Here is a 19049-nt window from a genome sequence, read left to right on the forward strand (position 1 = left end):
AGCAGCATTAATCCTAATAGCCAAATTATGGAAGCAACCCAAATGTCCATTAATAAAGAAGATGTGGTGGGGGGAGATGTATGTGTGTAGATATACACATTAAAGAGTACACTTGTCATGAGCATCACCAAGTATATACAGAACTGTCCAGTCAATCAGTATATTGTATACCTGAAACTAATATAACACCATATGTTAACCATACTGGAATTAAAATTAACAACTTAATAAAAACAAAATTGTTTAAAAAAAAATCCATGGCTCCCAGAGGGCTGAGAATCTTAAACCCAGAACATACACAAAAATGAATACCACTCCTCACCCCTAACCAGAGCTTTTGATTTAGTAGAATCCAGTCACCTGTATTTTTAAAGTCTTCTTAAGTAAACCTCTGATTCTAAGCCACTGTCTTAAATCAGAGTTCTATAAAGACACCTGTGTAGGGATAAATGCATTATATTCCACATGTATACTATTGAGTGACCTAACAGCACACAAGGTGAGAGCAGAGGTTCCCAAAGCAAGTTTTGCCAACAGAATATAAAAACATTGATTCCTAAAAAAAAAAACAAAAAAAAAAAAACCATTGATTCCTGGGCCCTACCTGAGGCCCACTGAGTCAGATTCTGTATGGATGTGAACCAAGAATCTGTATTTTTTTTTAAGATTTTATTTATTTATTCATGAGACACACATGGAGAGAGGCAGAGACATAGGCAAAGGGAGAAGCATGCTCCCTGCAAGGGGTCTGATACAGGACTCGATCCCAGGACCCCAGGATCACGACCTGAGCCAAAGGCAGATGCTCAACCACTGAACCACCAAGATGCCCCAAGAATCTGTATTTTAATGAGTGCCCCAAGTGAACCGAGGTTGAAAGCCAGATGTGTTAACTAGTGCATTGAACTAGTGGTTCTCAAACTACAGCCTACAATACCCAGATGTCATTGGAGGGTTTGTTCAAACACCAGAAGGCTGACTGCTACCTATGGAGATTCTGATTCAGTAGGTCTGCAATGGGCTGACATTTTGCCCTTAGTAACAAGTTCTCAAGTGATACTGGAGGGGCTGCACCAGGGACTACACTTTGAGAACCGCTCACTAGACTGTTCTTTTAATCCATCAATTACCTCAAATGGCCTTCGATACAACTAGAAAGTAGGTAACTCAGGACTGCAGCCCCTGGTAAGTGTCTAAGTGTTAATTGTGCAAGACTACTGAATAAAAACCAGTCTCATGTGCTTTTTTGATAATGGCACATAAAAAGCAATTTTAGTCTTTTCTTTAAAAAACAGAAATATATTACATTATAATCCAAATTGAAGGCAATCTTACCTATTCAATTATAAGGATTTCCAGAATTTTTCTTAGGAAGGATGGTTAGAATTAGTCAATAAGGACCAATTGAAACTCACGGATGAGTGATGAAAAGATTTGAGGGCAGGTGCTGCCATTTATAAGTCCTGGACATGAACAAAAACCTACTTAGTAAGACTGCCAAGAGCGTTATTTTTGAATAGGACTCAAACGCAGTGTGCGTCCACAAGAATAAGAGAGCTGAGAAATGTACCCGCCACACCATTATATGAATTGACCTATGGAATGAAGAGATTTAATGCTGTCCATCTGAATGGTGAAACGTGTCTGCCAAAAGCAACAGCTTTCATACAGATAAAGAGCAAGCTCTCCTTTAAGAAAAGGATCAGCCAACAGGTCTGAGGCTTCTTAAATTCATTTCCTGGTCATGAGGATAAGATCATATCACTGTAAAGGAAATAGCTGGTTCATATAAAGGTTTAGGCTATTAATCATAAATTTAAAAGAAGGCAGAGGGATAGGCTTTAGACCACTTGGAAATGGAATTTGATTCATCTATCGATAATTCCTATTTACTACAGATTCTCAGGGAGGCTGTATCCACCCTCTTAAATACTAAAGTCCGAAATCTTTGAGATCAGTCAGTTCAACTGAAGAACCATTTCATTAGGATCAAAAGCTTTGGTTTAAATCAATAAATCATGCAAATGGTCATAACCTGACTTCTGAATAAAGATGACATCAGCCCCAATTCCTTGATACGTCTCCACCCAATTTCCTGTTAAAACACACATAAAGACAAGCAAAAACCTCAACATGGCTTGAAACCAAGAATAACAGCCTGCCATTAATAACTTTAAAAAAAAACCTGCCAGTGATATGTATTAAGTACAGTAGATTGTCTATGAAGTACAGTGAAGGTGGAGCAGAGTTAAAAGCAATGTCTCATGAATGCTTTGCTGAAAAAGAACAACTAAAACGGAGCAGGTTCAGACTTCCTCCACTCTACCTCCTTTTCCAGAATAAAAGTGGGTGCCAAAGAGAACAGCAGGGAATAGCCCTGTACTGCACAGCTCTGCCTCCTGAAACAACCAGGTAGCAATCCACTATTCAGCCCCTTTTTCCCATCACTCTCGGAAATTCTGTGCAAGGAACTTTTTTTCATGAGTCAGTAAGCATGATAAAGAAAACACTGGCGGGCTCGGCCTCCTGAACATGAAGGAACACAAGACAAGTCTATTCTAAAGAGATCTGGGTACAGAAAGAATTCTAACACTTGTCTATCACTACACCTGAGTCTCTTAGTATTGATTTGTGACTCGCGATACAATAGGCCCCACTTTGAGTGGGGAGACTTCTTTGAAGCACAGGGCCAGGGTTTAATCCCATGTCAGCAGTCAGTGGTGCTGGGGGGAATCATCCTTGCCAATGGCGCCATTTGCTCACCACACAAGAACACGTGCTAAAGTGGGAGAGGTAAGGCTGGAATCCCAACAAGCACTGTACCACTCACTGTGGAGCTGGGCCTGCCCAAAAGAAAAAGCCTGCTGAAACCAGTGGAGCCATACAGCTAGTAACAGGGGATGGTTTTAAGTCCAAAGTCAGGACCTGAGCTGTCCAAGATGATAGTCATAGTCATATGTGGATAGTGCAAAAACAGAACATCTCCATCACTGCAAAAATTTCTATTGGACAGCGCTGGGACGCTGTCCACCAAAACTGTGAAGTAGAGAAAAGTAACTTTGTCACTTTTTAATTAAAAGTGAAGTAGGATGGGATGCCTGGGTGGCTCAGCGGTTGAGCGTCTGCCTTTGGCTCAGGTCGTGATCCTGGTCCTGGGATTGAGTCCCATATCGGGCTCCCTGCATGGAGCCTGCTTCTCCCTCTGCCTGTGTCTCTGCTTCTCTATATGTCTCTCATGAATAAATAAATAAAATCTTTTAAAAAAAAGTGAAATAGGATTATTCCCTTTTACAAAAATGTAGTGTCCAGAGAGTTCTCTCATTTTGCAGTCAGAATGAAATCTAGCTAGAACAAAGTACACGTTAAAGACAGTTAGTGATAGGCTCATAATTAACTATTTCTGTTGTGTTTCCTAATTTTTCCTGCATTAAAGTCAAATAGGTGGAAACACTGAGCTGCCCTAGGTAAATCCCTTAAAAGGAATGGGATTCAAATTACATATTCATTCATATTCCTCTATTATTCTGTCCTTGTAAAATTCCCTTGAGAAATCAATTTTCGAACTTACTTCTAAGCCACCTCACTCTGCACACGAAACAGTAAACCATTGTAATACTAGAGTGTGTATTGTAGCTATTTTTAGGCAAAATAAATAAGCTTAATTTATCAGGCAGTATTCATTGTGTGTCAAAGTTAATCAAACAAAACCAGAACATATTTCAGAAAGAACTTATCTTCTAAAATGGAGAAAAGTGTCACACAATGTCAACTAACAATGAGAGAAGAGTGAGGATAAATGCAAATCAATATCCATCAGCTTTTGAGAGCCAACTAAATGGGCATTCTCTTAACCCTAATTAAAGTTAAATAAACCAGAGGATCTAAAGACATAAATACAGATAGGATTTTTCCTGCCAAGGCTAACTGAACAAACTACACAACTCAAACAGGCAGGAAAGAGGAATATGTGGGCCAGGCTCTAGAAAGGTGCCTCCACCCAAAGTCTAAAGTATGAGGAATGGCTGAGTTCTCTTTAAAATATTGGAGTGTTGGTTACACTGATTTGCACACCTAGATCAGAAACTCCGGAAATCCGAGGAGGTCACTGGGAGCCCATTTGTAAGTAGAATCCCTAGGTCTCATGGAATCAATAGAAAAGTATTTAAACCACAGAGATTCATTCTTTTTTTTTTCTTTTGTTTTTCATGTCTATAATTTTTTTGTGTATTTTTTATTGGAGTTCGATTTGCCAACATATAGTATAACACCCAGTGCTCATCCCGTCGTGCCCCCCTCAGCACCTGTCACCAGTCACCCCATCCCCCCGCCCACCTCCCCTTCCACTACCCCTTGTTTGTTTCCCAGAGTTAGGAATCTCTCATGTTCTGTCATCCTCTGATATTTCCCACTCATTTTCTCTCCTTTCCCCTTTAATCCCTTTCACTATTTTTTATATTCCCCGTATGAGTGAAACCATATGATGTTTGTCCTTCTCCGATTGACTTACTTCACTCGGCATAATACCCTCCAGTTCCATCCACATTGAAGCAAATAGTGGGTATTCGTTGATTCTAATGGCTGAGTAATATTCCATTGTGTACATAGACCACATCATCTTTATCCATTCATCTTTCGATGGACACCGAGGCTCCTTCCACAGTTTGGCTATTGTGGACATTGCTGCTAGAGACATCAGGGCGCAGGTGTCCCGGTGTTTCATTGCATCTGTATCTTTGGGGTAAATCCCCATTAGTGCAATTGCTAGGTCGTAGGGTAGTTCTATTTTTAACTCTTTGAGGAACCTCCACAAAATTTTCCAAAGTGGCTGTACCAGTTCACATTCCCACCAACAGTGCAAGAGGGTTCCCCTTTCTCCACATCCTCTCCAACATTTGTTGTTTCCGGTCTTGTTAATTTTCACCAAACTCTCCCTCTTCACAGATGACATGATACTGTACATAGAAAACCCAAAAGACTCCACCCCAAGATTGCTAGAACTCCTACAGCAATTCAGCAGTGTAGCAGGATACAAAATCAATGCCCATAAATCAGTGGCACTTCTAGACACTAACAATGAGACTGAAGAAAGAAATTAAGGAGTCAATCCCATTTACAATTGCACCCAAAAAGCATAAGATACCTAGGAATAAACCTAACCAAAGAGATAAAGAGATAAACCTATACCATAAAAACTACAGAACACTTCTAAAAGAAATTGAGGAAGACACAAAGAGTGGAAAAATATTCCATGCTCCTGGATTGGAATAATTAGTATTGTGAAAATGACAATGCTACCCAGGGCAATTTACACATTCAATGCAATCCCTATCAAAATACCATGGACTTTCTTCAGAGAGTTGGAACAAATCATCTTAAGATTTGTGTGGAATCAGGAAAGACCCCGAATAGCCAGGGGAATATTGAAAAAGAAAACCAGAGCCAGGGGCATCACAATGCCGGATTTCAAGTTGTACTACAAAGCTGTGATCATCAAGACAGTGTACTACTGGCACAAAAACAGACACACAGATCAATGGAACAGAACAGAGAACCCAGAAATGGGTCTCTATGGTCAACTAATATTTGACAAAGCAGGAAAGACTATCCACTGGAAAAGGACAGTCTCTTCAATAAATGGTGCTGGGAAAATTGGACAGCCACATGCAGAAGAATGAAACTGGACCATTCTCTTACACCATACACAAAGGTAAACTCAAAATGGATGAAAGACCTAAATGTGAGACAAGATTCCATCAAAATCCTAGAGGGGAACACAGGTAACACCCTTTTTGAACTTGGCCACAGCAACTTCTTGCAAGATACATCTATGAAAGCAAGGGAAACAAAAGCAAAAATGAACTATTGGGACTTCATCAAGATAAAAAGCTTCTACACAGCAAAATAAACAGTCAACAAAACTAAAAGACAACCTACAGAATGGGAGAAGATATTTGCAAATGACCTATCAGATAAAGGGCTGGTATCCAAGATCTATAAAGAACTTATTAAATTCAACAGTAAAGAAACAAACAATCCAATCATGAAACGGGCAAAAGACTTGAACAGAAATTTCACCAAAGAAGACACAGACATGGCCAACAAGCACATGAGAAAATGCTCTGCATCACTTGCCCTCAGGGAGATTCATTCTCAAACAGAGAAGGATAGACTATGGCTGCCCCAATCTCTAGAGCTTAGTGGGCAAGCCAGATTACTCCAAAGTAGAAGAGAGTTCACAGGTACACGTTCACATCTCAAGTACTTCAGAGAAAGGCTGGCCTAAGTGCAAAAAGGAGGATGGCACACAAATCATTCTAGAACTCATCCTCTGGGGAAACCTAATATAAAATTTGCTTAGAGGATGCCTGAATGGCTCAGTTGTTGAGCACCTGACTCAACAGAGCGTGATCCTGGGGTCCTGGGATCGAGTTCCACATCGGGCTCCCTGCACGGAGCCTGCTTCTCCCTCTGCCTGTGTCTCTGCCTCTCGATCTGTGTCTCTCAGGAATAAATAAAATCTTTTAAAAAAAAATAAGCAAAATAAAATTTGCTTAGTGGTAAGTGCCTTTGAATGTGCAGGCACTTCTGAGAATGCCTCAAAGAGTTTTCCCACTGGGAAGAAAAAGTTCCTTCTGTTTCGGGGGGATGGAGTAAGGTGAACTATTATTTGGGATTCAGAGACTCAAAACTGGTGACAGCAATCATGGAATGAGCAGAGTTGCCCAGGTGTCCATGCAGCGTGGTAGGATCAGGAGCTTCCTTCCTTCCCAAGAGTACCAACCAGCTGAAGGCATCCATCTGTGAGATGGAGTATGAAAACTAAACCAGTCTTTATGGGAGTGAAGGCAGGATGCTGGAGCCACATATCTTCACTATCCCCCAACACCTCTAACTGTACTTCAGGTTCTCCTGGCTCACGGAAATAAGAATGTAACGAAAACCAGCATTAGGCTAAGCAATAATTCAAAAGTACCAATCTATTTACATGTACCTTTGAACACTGTGCCAACTGTTGGTTTTATACAGCGTTCTTATATCATTAGCAGCGTCAAAGTCCCATTAATGACTCCAGTAAAGTTTGTCCCAACAAGTCAGACCTAGGAGGAAACGGCCAACTCATCGTTCCATGAAGACATCATCAAGGCTCTGTCATACACCCAGTAGATGTAGCTCTTCGTGCCCATAAACATTTGTAAAGCCTATGCCTTGAAAACCTCCACCTTCCCATGATAGAAAGAGTCACCAACTTTGGCCAACGCTGATTTTGCAAGACATTTCCCCCCATCCATCCTAGTCCTCAACTGGCCATATCTAGTTTTGAACTAAAGTTTGTTTCATTCTTTTCTCTCTTCTGTACCTTCAGCTTTGTTCTCTTCACCATCCCCAGCCCTCAGAGTAAAAACATCCTATAATTCCTATTTTTAAAAGAAAACAGAGCAATACTCCCTTAATCCTAATGACTACTTCTTCCTTTCCCCCCACCCTGTCCCCTCCACCACCCTAAGGCCAAGAATATTGAAGTAACTGTGTGTTCATCGCTTTTGCATCCTTATATGATGCACCATGGCTTCTGTTCTCAAAATTATGAGAAAAGACCACTTTCCTCTAAGTAAGGACACTCTTCTGTCCTTATCTTACTTGACCCTTCAGTGGCGTTTTACATTGTTAATCACTGTCCTTCTAAATTAGCCCTACTCGCGACATCATGCTCCCTTGATTCTTAACCAACTTTCTGACAGCTCTTTCTCACGCATCTTGGCAAGACCCTCTTCCTCTACTCATCTGGAAATATTGGTGTACCCTACCCCTGAGTTCTTTGTTCAGTCCTTTTCTGTTCTCCTTTTGCTCACTCTTCCTAGGCCAGCTTATTCATACTGAATGGATCCCACAGACATCTGCAGATGATGCTTCTTCAATATGCATCCCACTCCAGAATATTCTCCCACACTCCAACTGACCCATCAATAATTTAAAGACCTCCAATTTTAAAAATCCCAAATCCAACTTATTATTTTCCTACCTTAAGCATGCCACTAAATCCTGTTAGCAATATTTTCCAATAGATCCTAATCCATTCTCTCTCCTCTAGCGTCAGTCACTACTTAGTTCAGGTCATCTCCCCAGGACAATTGTAAGAATCTCTATCACTAATCTTATTGCACTTCTCTATCCCTCTCCAACTTAACCTGCCATAGTGATCTATCTGCGAAAAAAAAAAAAACTGTTGAAATCTTTTCACTTGTTAAGAATTGGGAGGGAGGAAACAAAAGTTTCATCTACATACTGCACAAGACCTCCCATAATCTGGCCTCTTCCTCATGCATGACCAAGTCTTCCATTACTTATCAACCAAATTACTTGGTTCCTAAAACATTAAACCATATTATTTTAAGCCTTTTCTTGTCTATTTTCATGGCTTAAAATACCTTCTTTCACAACCTTTCCACAAAGTAAACTCCTCTTTATCTTTCATTACCAAGTCTCAGGAGTCTCCTTCTTAGTCACAAGCACACACACCACCACCACCACCAAGTTCGTGTGCCCTCATATATGCCATCATCTCTGCACCTTGCACACAAGAGATAACATTCATCACAGTAAACTCTATTTATGACACAGCTGCTGGACTTTGTGCTGCCTGAGGACAAAGTCAGCACCATAATTATCTTTTTATACTAATGCCCAGTGTTCCTGACAGATAGTCCCCAATAAAGCCTTGTTGAGTAACAAGGGGAAAAATGAATGAGGACATGGCCACGAGAAATGAAGAATAAAGAACTGATCTACCCCAAAGTGCAAAGTATTTAAACACAACTATATTTCCTAACCAGGAATCTCCCTTATTCATTCATTCATGCAACAAATGTTTATTGAGCACCCACAACACACAAAAGGCCGTACCACACAAGAAACAAAGTGCTGGTAACAGAATCTTCTCAGCTTTTTCAAATGACTGCAAACCCTTGACAATACAAGAGTCTTCCTGGTCAATCCCACACATTCCCAGTGGTCACTAGGAAGATAAAGAAAAAATATATATACAAATTGGTAGAAAGATGACCCTATGATGGTTGAGCATGATACTTAACCTTCTTCAACACATCCCTTAGCTCATTCCTTCTTCCTTAACACACTCACCTGCTTTTTTCATCATGAATTTGGAGTTACCACTGTCTGTATAAACATCTACACTACCAATTCCACATTATGCCAATTCTATTTCCAATTCTATTTCCGACTGGGTGGCTGGAGTCGGTTAAGCATCTGCCTTAGGGCTCAGGTCATGGTCTCGGGGTCCTGGGATCACAAGTTTCAATATGGAACAAGGACTCCATGCTCTGTAAAGAGTCTGCTTCTCCCTCTCCCTCTGCCCCTGCCCCTTGCCCATGTGCTTGCTTGCTTTTTCAAACAAATAAAGTTTTTAAAAAATGTTTGATATGTTCCTAAGTGAAAAAAAAAAGGCAGTATATTATGCTCCATTTTTATTTCCTAAGAAGTGTGGATTTACAGACGTGTACATACTTGAAAAAAACTGGTTTTTAAAATGGTTAGTATATGCTTATTTTTAAGTGGAAAAAATTCTGTCAATTTTTGATTTATGCTTTTTAATCTTTTCCAGTGATTCTGAATTGGATATGTATCACTTTTAAAATAAGAAAAGTTACTAAAACTTTTTAAAATAATGCTGAACATATCTGAGTATATGAAGACACATACCAAAATGTTAACAGCTAATAACAGCTAATATTTCTAGTTTGTAAGCATTTGAAGGATTTTTATCTATAGTTTCTAACCCATGATCAAACAAATTGTATGAATACAGAATGAAAGAGTTCGTATTTTAAAACATTAACAGTGGCTTTACTATATATCCTAAGTTACTACATGATCTATAATTTTTATATTTTACAAGTTTTCATTTGTTATTTATTGTTAATATTGTTCACATTTTCATTTGTTTCAAAAATCAGAAAAGATTAACATATTCATATGGATACATAGGTCAGTTGGTCTTAGAATTATGGGTAGAACTTTGTGCAAGAAAATCTCATTCTAAAGTCATCAAAATTCAGAACAAATACAGGACATACCCACTATCTACATACAATGTTTTCAGAGACTCATGATGTTATGAGAAAGCGTTGCCTTTAAATGTTAAAATTTTAAAGCACACAACAAAAATAAATGCAGATCTCATAAGCAATCTGCAGGAGGATAGCAGGCAGAAATAAGAGAATGCTAGCAGTGGCCGTCCCTGGTGGTGCAGTTTCCTTCTTGCATTAATATCAGGGGAGGGAGAGAACAAGAGGGCTAGTCAGGGTTTCTCAATGTTGACACACATCTGGCCCCAATTTTGAGTCTTGGGAATCAGAGCAGTGGAAACAAGAGAACCAGGAAAATAAGACAGGAACTAAAACCACCTATCTTAAAACACATTAAAATTTAGAATTATTGGCACTTAGAGGGGGAAAGTCAACATTTACTAGGGCCTTTCAACAGAAAGAGAAAAGACCAATGAAACCAAGAAAAGAGGCAAAGCTAATAATGCGTGGCGGCTGCCATTTCCCTTTAATGACATCAAAATCCACATCAGATATATGATTCGTGTGTTGGTATCTAGTATCCTCGAACTAGAAACCAGATTTTAATCTCTAATTTATTCAAGAATAAAAATTCAGGCCACAGGCAACATACTTTCATGAGACTCTAAATACGCATTATTATTAGCTAATGACAGGAAAACCTTGCATTGTCTAGTTGAGTTCACACAAAATTTCATGACTCCCCTCTCTTTCTACAAGCAGATCCCTAGCCAAAGAACAAGAATACAAAGTCTCAGAACAAAACCTTTAACTTATTCTAGTCTTCCTCTGATCTCTAAAGGAGTGATTCTGCAGTGCTTTCCAAATTCACAGCAGACCTGATGTATAAACATCAAATCATCAAAGACAGTTCAAGAGAGCACTTTGCTTCCAGAAACATTACAAGCGAAAACTAAGAGCTTCTACACCTGCAAATAATAAACTTCAAAGGCAACCCCAAACTAGCCTGGCATTTATCATCAGTGCACATAAGTGTGTGTGTGTATACTCAGTTGACCAACTATAGTTTACCTAGCCTTTAGCTTGGATTCTTGTATAGGGTCCTAAAACTTAACGGTGCTGTTCATAAAATTAATAGCATCTCCCAAATGGAAGGAAATTTTTAGTCTAGTTCTACCTCTTAACCAATGCTTTAATCTTGTCTACATTAGCCAGTAGCTGCTTGAAAACTTCCAATGATGGGAAGCTCACCGCCTCCCAAGGCCAGCCATGAAGTCCTCAAGCAGATTACTCACTAGAAATTCTCAGATGTAGTTCAAGTCATACTGACTGAGAAGCCCATCCATGGGGCCCAACTGCTCTTCTGTAATTCAATAGAATCGCATCCTTCAAACACTTGAAGGTATTGTAGGCAGATGAAGGTAGCAGTCAGGCCATCCATTTCTTTCTTCATTTCTCACATCCTTCAGAGAACTTTCCACCCTCCACTCAGAACACAGCTACTATTCTCGAAGGGTGGCACCTAAAACAACCGACAGTAGAGTATCCTTGCCAGATGGTTCTGCCCAAGCCAAAATACTGTGGAACCAACCTCTCATTTGCATGCATGTTAATTTTCACATATAAGGTGTGTAGAGAACATCCTGCAATGAAAGAGTTTACGATTCGGTGTAACAGCCATTTCAAACAGGACCAGCTTCAGAACATACTACGACAATGAAACAGAATTACAAAAATTCAAGTTCTGAAATCCACGGTTTCTCAAAGAGATGCTTAAAAATGCCAAGCCCTGGATCCTTCCCAAATTGCATCAGAACCTGGGACCTTGCATTTTAAATATGCTCTCCGGGGACTGTGATGCAAAGTAACAGGTGAGCACCAGTGCCTCACCTCTTGATGGCTAAATTGTTGTTCCTTTACCACACACAAATCTCCCTTGCCCTCTCCCTCCATCTCCTGGCAGTCCACCAAGGCAGAAATGCGATGACCAGTACCATCGAACTTGGGTTTCAACTGATGGCTCAACTGGGATTAGAACCAATAATAGTAATCACATCTTTTGGCTCCTGTCCAAGCTTGTCCCTAAAAAGGAGAACAGTATCTGGGATGTAGCAGGAGGAGGAGAGGGATCGAGTATTAGAGGGAGCTAAAGTTGGGGAAATAGCCTAAAGCAATTATTCACGCCGGCTCCTTGGAGGTAAGTGGTAAAAAGCTGAGAAACTGTTCATCGTGGAGGAATCTGCCAAAAAGAGGAGAGAAGGAAGGAAATCCCAGGCGACAGAGGAGAATTCCTACAGCTGAACAGGACCCACCTGCTGGATTCAGCCCGTCGCTTTGTGAAGGTTCTGCTGTTTCACTCATAGAACTTCATCAAGTTCTCTTGTATTCAAACTAAGTTTTATGGGTTTTAGAACACATTCTTCCCCAGGTAAGCAAACTCAGGATCAGAGTCTATATTTGCTACAACAAGAACAAAAACCCAAGAGTCACTCTTTTATATGCAGGGATGAGCATCAGAGTGATTTCCTCAAATATCAAGAAGAAATCCTAACACTGAACACAAACTGGGCCCATACAATTCCCTGTTGCTTTGGATCCTAGTTTTTAAAACGACACTTCGTTCTCTTGCCAAATACAGATGCAAACTGCAGACAAAACATCCTACCACAAAACTAAATCTGAGAATGCCCAGGACCAACAAATCCACAAGAAAGGGGGCTAAATTCCAAACCCAAAATGGTAAATGTAGTAACGATGACCCTTACCCTGTGGTCAAAGATGAATCCAATTAATGTTACCTTAAAAAGAATTTCAGTAACTCCTCTCTTCCTGTTGTAATTGCCCATGATAGGCCTCCAAAGCCAGCAGTTTGGTGGAGACACTTTCCGACCAGCGTACTCCTTCACCCTGTGTGAACTCTACGAACCAAGCATTAATGGATCCCATAATCTGTCAAACATTTACAATTACAAGGGGATCAATAAAAGATGGAATTGTCATACAGTTACCGTCTAGATTGCTCTGATTCCAAAGTGACAAAGAAAAAAAAAAAAAACAGACGGTGACTCAAAAAACGACATCTGTTAAATCACGAGGGCTGGAAGGGACCTTAAAGGTTACTCTAGTAAATCCCTCTAACCTCTAGTCCCTCCTCCAGACAACCCAGTCATCAAGTAAATCATTATCAGGGCAAGTGCAACGTATTCAAAAGTCTGACCTCTCTGCTTAGCCCCCTCATTAACCAGAATCGCCCTGTGCCACTTCAAAATCCCCCTTTCCAACTGGAACTGGAATCCATACGGCTGTTGTCACCCACATACAACATATCTGCCCCTGGATATCAGGTCGCCCGGCTCCCCATGCCTCCATCTTCTTGGCCTTGGCCAATCAAAATGCCACACAGTCCACTCCTGAGCTCTCCACACCCACCTGTTCCCACCCAGGCTCCTTTTTCACCATAACACACCAATTCTGAGCAAACTCCAAACTGCCTGTTCTGCTCCCATTCACACAGCCTCCGGGGGTCCCATGGAGAAAACTCAAGGACAAGATGAAGAGGTCACTCTCATCCTTGTATCCTCATCTCAGCAGAGCCCACAATGGCAGCCCTTAATGCCATCACTGCTCTCTTCCATTGCTCGGGGCATTTTTTCTAAGCGTATAATCCTTTCAAGGAAGCTCCATAACTTTCACATCCATCAAGGAAACATCAGTAGGCATGGGGCAAGAACCTCTAGGTGCCGTGCTACCCCTCCTGCTCACCCCTACTGTCCATCATTTGAATAATCTGGGCCATTTTTTTTCACCTGTCTTCTCTGGCTCACCTACCACACACAGCCTAGAACACTCCTTTCAAGCCTGGATGCTCACTAGAGTCCCCAGGTAGCTGTCCTGTTATGGGCTGAACTATGTCCCCCAAAGATTCATACATTGAAGTCCCAACCCCTGGGCCTTCAAAATCTGCCTTCTTTGGGCATACAGTCCTTTAAAGAGCTAATGAAGTCAAAATGAGGTCCTCAGGGTGGGCCCTCATGCGATATGACCAGTGTCCTTACAAGAAAAAGAAATTTGGACACAGACCTGCACACACAGAGGAAAGATGTGAAGATACAGGGAGAGGACCAGCTACAGGCCAAGGAGGGGGGCCTCAGAAGAAACCAACCCTCCAACACCTTGATCTTGGACTTCTAGCCTCCACAATTATGAGAAAAATTTCCATTGTTCAAGCCGCCCAGGCTGTGGTATTTTGTTATGGCAGCCTTGGCAAACTCATACACCTCCCCCTGCCCACCTTATTCTCTCCAACTTCTCCATCTTGGTGAATGTTTGGTGATTCCATTATTACTCCTCATCCTCCTAAATATCTTTCACCTCTGCCTCCTTCCCTCTAAATCCACAGCTACTGCCTTATTTCAGGGCCTCATTATCCCCCCTTTGGATATTCCAGTCACTTCCACTTACCATTTCTCTTTGCTGTGTGGAGAATCATCTTCCTGATGAGAATGTTACCATGACAATTCTGTTTTTCAAGCCTTCCCACAGTTCTCTATTCCCTCCAGTCTGACCTCCTGGACAACAGCATACAGAGTGCCTTCCAGTTACTTCCTGCTTTCGCCATAACCTGTCTTGTTCCTTGAGCTCTCTCACTTTGGATCCACCTGGAACTTCCCTAACACATAATGCTGATCCATGCAACTAAGTGTCTGTACACATTCATTTGGCTCAAGGAGAAGAATAGCCTCTCTATGCCTAGCGAACACCTATGCCATCCTTCCAGTCTTAGCCTCAGAATCACTCAGTGAAAACTTTTATGAACCTCTTCCCCACCCAGGTTAATTACTCCCTGTTCTGTGCTGCCTCTGATATCAGACTTACTTCACATTACACTGTGACCATACTTCGGCAGGTGTCACTGTCACAAATACCCACAGGACTGACCAGGCATCATAAATCAATGAAGTATCTAGTGGAAACACATCTTAAATTCGCATGATACAGAAAAACCATGCTTGTGCTAGAACCAACCATACTGCCATGGCTGTCTTATCGTTTAAAACCCTGCACTTAAATAAAATGCATATGGAGCCAAGTTCATCTAGCCAGAGGCACACAATGGCAGGGCCTTCATTGCTCTTCCCTCTACTTCTTGAGGTGAAAAAGCTAGAGAACACGCCTGTGGGTATTCTCATAGCCTGACTAGCTGTAGTTCACAGACTGACTCATGTTTGCACTACCCTCAATGGGACTGACACTGAAGGCACATGGATACACACTTCACGGTTACAAGGAAAGGACTCAGTGTTGAGTTGAGCTCACTTGGCTCAATTTTTACCAAAAAGACTTTGTGAGAAGTAACATCCACAGGCAGTATCTCGGAAGGTACCACGCCCTTCATTCCACAAGCAATGTGGAAAGTCTATCCTTGGACAGAGCCATGCCAGCAAAGAGCTACTTGTCTGAACGATCTTTCTTTGATGCCCATAGAATTGCTTTCCTGAGATAAGCTTTGGCATTTTGCCCTTGACCCATACTGAGTAACATTATTTTTTTTTTAACCCCACGGTTCTATTCATTATAAAAATTGTGCTTGGAGACACTGTTAATTATACTAACATATCTAATGTTTCAAGAACCACAGATGAAATCTTTTCTCCTCCCAGTGCCATGAAGAGCTCTTTAGTCCTTGTCCCCACAGCCATCTGGCTCATAGAGTGAATTGTGTCCCCTCTTGGTGTCAATTACTGGGAAGAACAGCGGAATGTGTGGTCCTTTCCATAATACACGCACGGGATCCTCAGGTGGATGTCCTGTCTTGGTCTTTGGTTAAATTCACACTCTCTTTTTCTCTCCACATTTCCTTCTTGTGCTTATTACATTTCTTTTTCTTCAGGAGGAAAATGCACAAGTAACCAATGCACTATTTTCAGTGAGTCCCCACCTCTACAGTTTGTCAGTTTCTTAAAGACAAGACCTCCCTCTTAGACTCATTTTGTATCTCCAGAGTCAAATAAGCAATCATTTATTGTCAAATGTAGTTACATCATATGTGATTACTTCTAATTATGGATGAAATGGTAAACCACTCTCTTCTTAAGGAAGGTCATTTCTTTTCCCCAGAAGAATAAAGGTGACACCCCCCGCCCCCCATCCTTAATACCAATAGCATCTAGAAGGCATTATGGAGACCAGTTTCGGGAAATCACAGTTAGTATGTATGGTTATAAATATTACATAATTTTTCATTATTTGCTACCCATTTTTAGAATATTTGTTCCATCTGCTAGTAGTTAACCAATTCTTTTGTAGAAGCCTACTAACCAGGAATATTCCACAATCAGTTTATAGAATGAATGGAGTTAAAACCAAAATATTTTATGGCATACTAAAATCTGTGCGTTCAAAGAGTCCAGGACAAAGGAAAACCTCAGGAAGATGTTCTCTGTTAGAATACAAAACTGTGAGGCAGTGAAAAAATACTACCACAAAGGAGAGAAACATATCCACTAGTGAGGTCAGATCAGTTCCACTCAGCATCATCCAGGACCGATTAGTAAAGCTCATTGCTCTAATCATTTTCCAAGTTCTAGAAATGCACATCTATACAAAGTTCAATCTTCCAAATTTTTTTGAAATTCAGCTGGTTAGTAGTGTGAGGTGTTATCATTGTTTTGGAAATCGATTTAATAATTTCTCATCACTAGTCATAAAAATCATCCCTACTTTTTGAGGCAGCAAATTCTGTAAGTAGGAACCTAAAGAAATCATCTGAGGGGTGGCCGGGTGTCACAGTCAGTCAAGCCTCCGACTCTTGGTTTATGCTCAGGTCTGATCTCAAGGTCTTAAGATCAACCCCCCTGTGGGGCTCTGCACTCAGCAAGGAGCCTACTTCTTTCCCTCTTCCTGTGCCCCTCTCCCCTGTGCATGCGCTTGATCTCTCTCTGAAAATAGAAATAAATCTCCAAAAAAAATCTGAAATGCAGAAAGAGCCGTGCACACAAAGGTGTTCACTGAAGTGAGAGGTAGAGCTACTGCTGGAATTAAGGTCACTTCTAATTATGATATACTATTATGACAAAGGACAGGATATTCATTATACCCAATAAGATTTTGACCCTATAAAATATGTGAAGACATTAGAAGGTAATATCTCATAAAAAGTTGACAATTGGATCTCCAGGTGGTAACTGTAGCTAGTTTTTTCCTGTATACTTTTGATTTCTACAATAAACACATATTACTTGTGTAATTTTAAAAGTTTTTTTTTAGAAAACCATTTTTAATATACTTGGAAGTCATATAATATTACTCTCTGATCCTGCTCTTTATTAGTCTCAGAAAATTAACTAAGAAGCTATTGGGAGCAGTGTTCTTTTAAAATAGCAAAGAAATGAGAAAACTAAATGTCCAAAAATAGGACAATGGTCAAATGAACAGCAGCTTAACAACTTAATCCAAATGGACTACTATGGCTATTAAAAATATAATGACGCAGACTATATTGCCACATCTAACAGTAAATAGAAAACCATCAGTAGAGGCACACTAGTAGACACATAGATCAAAATAACAAAACAGAGAGCCCAGAAATCAACCTATGCTCAAATGTCAATGAATTTATGACAAAGGAGACAAGAATGTACATTGGGGAAAAGATGGTCTCATCGACAAATGGTATTGGGAAAACTGGACAGCTACATGCAAAAGAAGGCAATTGGATCACTTTTTTTTTTTTTTACAGCATATATAAAATAAACTCAAAATAAAGACCTAAATTGAAACCTGAAACCATGAAATTCCTAGAAGGAAACATGGGCAGTAAGCTCTTCAACATCAGTCATAGAAACATTTTTCTAGAGAGGTCTCTTGAGGCAAGGGAAACAAAAGCAAAGTTAAACTATTGGGACTTCATCAAAATACAAAAGCTTCTGCACAGCAAAGCAAATAATCAACAAAACAAAAACAGTCTATTGAATGAGGAAGATATTCACAAATGACATATCTGATAAAGGGTTAGTTTCCAAACTATATAAAGAACTTATACAACTCAACACCAAAAAAAAAACAAGTAATTCAACTTAAAAATAGGCAGAAGATATGATTAGATATTTTCCCAAAGAATAAAGATGGCCAACAGACACATGAAAGATGCGTAATGTCACTCTTCATCCAGGGAAATGCAAATCAAAAGTATAATGAAATAATCACCTCACATCTGTCTAAATAGCTAAAATTAAGAACACAAGAAATAACTGTTGGAAGACTCTGGAGAAAAAGGAACCCCCCATGCACTGTTGCTGGGGATGCAAATTTGTACAGCCACTGTGGAAAACAATTTGACGTTCCTCAAAAAATTAAAAATAGAACTACCATATGATCTAGCAATTATACTGGATATTTACCCAAAGGAAACAAAAATACAAATTCAAAAAGATATATGCATCCCTATGTTTATTGCATTTTTTTTACAACAGTCACAATATGGAAGCAACCCATGTGTCCATACATAGATGAATAAAGATGTGGTGTATATATACACACATACACACACATAGAATATCACTCAGTTACAAAAAAATTTTAAAAAAGAATGAAATCTTGGTGTTTTCAACATGCATCGATCTAGAGGGTATAATGCTAAGTGAAATAAGTCAGTTAGAGACAAATACCACATGATTCCACTCATATATGGAATTTTAAATACAAAAAGAAAAAGACAAAACCAGACTCTTAAATATAGAGAACTGGTGGTTGCCTGAGTTGGGGGGCTGGGGGGGGGTTGCAATGGGTGAAACAGGTGAGGGGGATTAAGAGTCCACTTATTGTGATAAGCACTGAGTCATGCAGAAAAAGGTTGAATCATTATATCGTACACCTGAAACTAATATAACACTGTATGTTTACTTGAATTTTAAAAATTAATTTTTTTAAAAAAGAAAATGGTCAGTAGAAACAAAAACACGTTTGTTAACTCTAGGTAGAAGTAGACCATAAAATAGACCACAGTGG

At 40.1% G+C, this 19049-nt stretch overlaps 1 protein-coding gene across 4 annotated transcripts in view; it reads right to left on the minus strand.

Moving 5' to 3' along the window:
- The window catches only part of LPAR1 (lysophosphatidic acid receptor 1), a 132016-nt gene that overhangs the window by 95686 nt on the left and 17281 nt on the right, over nucleotides 1–19049 (minus strand). Inside the window, exon 1 of one of the 4 annotated variants that reach the window (XM_038553090.1) lies at nucleotides 8477–8500. The exons of the other annotated variants lie outside the window; for them this stretch is intronic. The gene's annotated coding sequence lies outside the window, so the exon portion shown is untranslated. Of the gene's footprint in view, nucleotides 1–8476; nucleotides 8501–19049 lie in introns of those variants that run through there. 4 annotated transcript variants of the gene reach the window in all.

The sequence above is a fragment of the Canis lupus genome, chromosome 11 (genome assembly GCF_011100685.1).
Source record: "Canis lupus familiaris isolate Mischka breed German Shepherd chromosome 11, alternate assembly UU_Cfam_GSD_1.0, whole genome shotgun sequence".
NCBI classification, from domain to species: domain Eukaryota; kingdom Metazoa; phylum Chordata; class Mammalia; order Carnivora; family Canidae; genus Canis; species Canis lupus.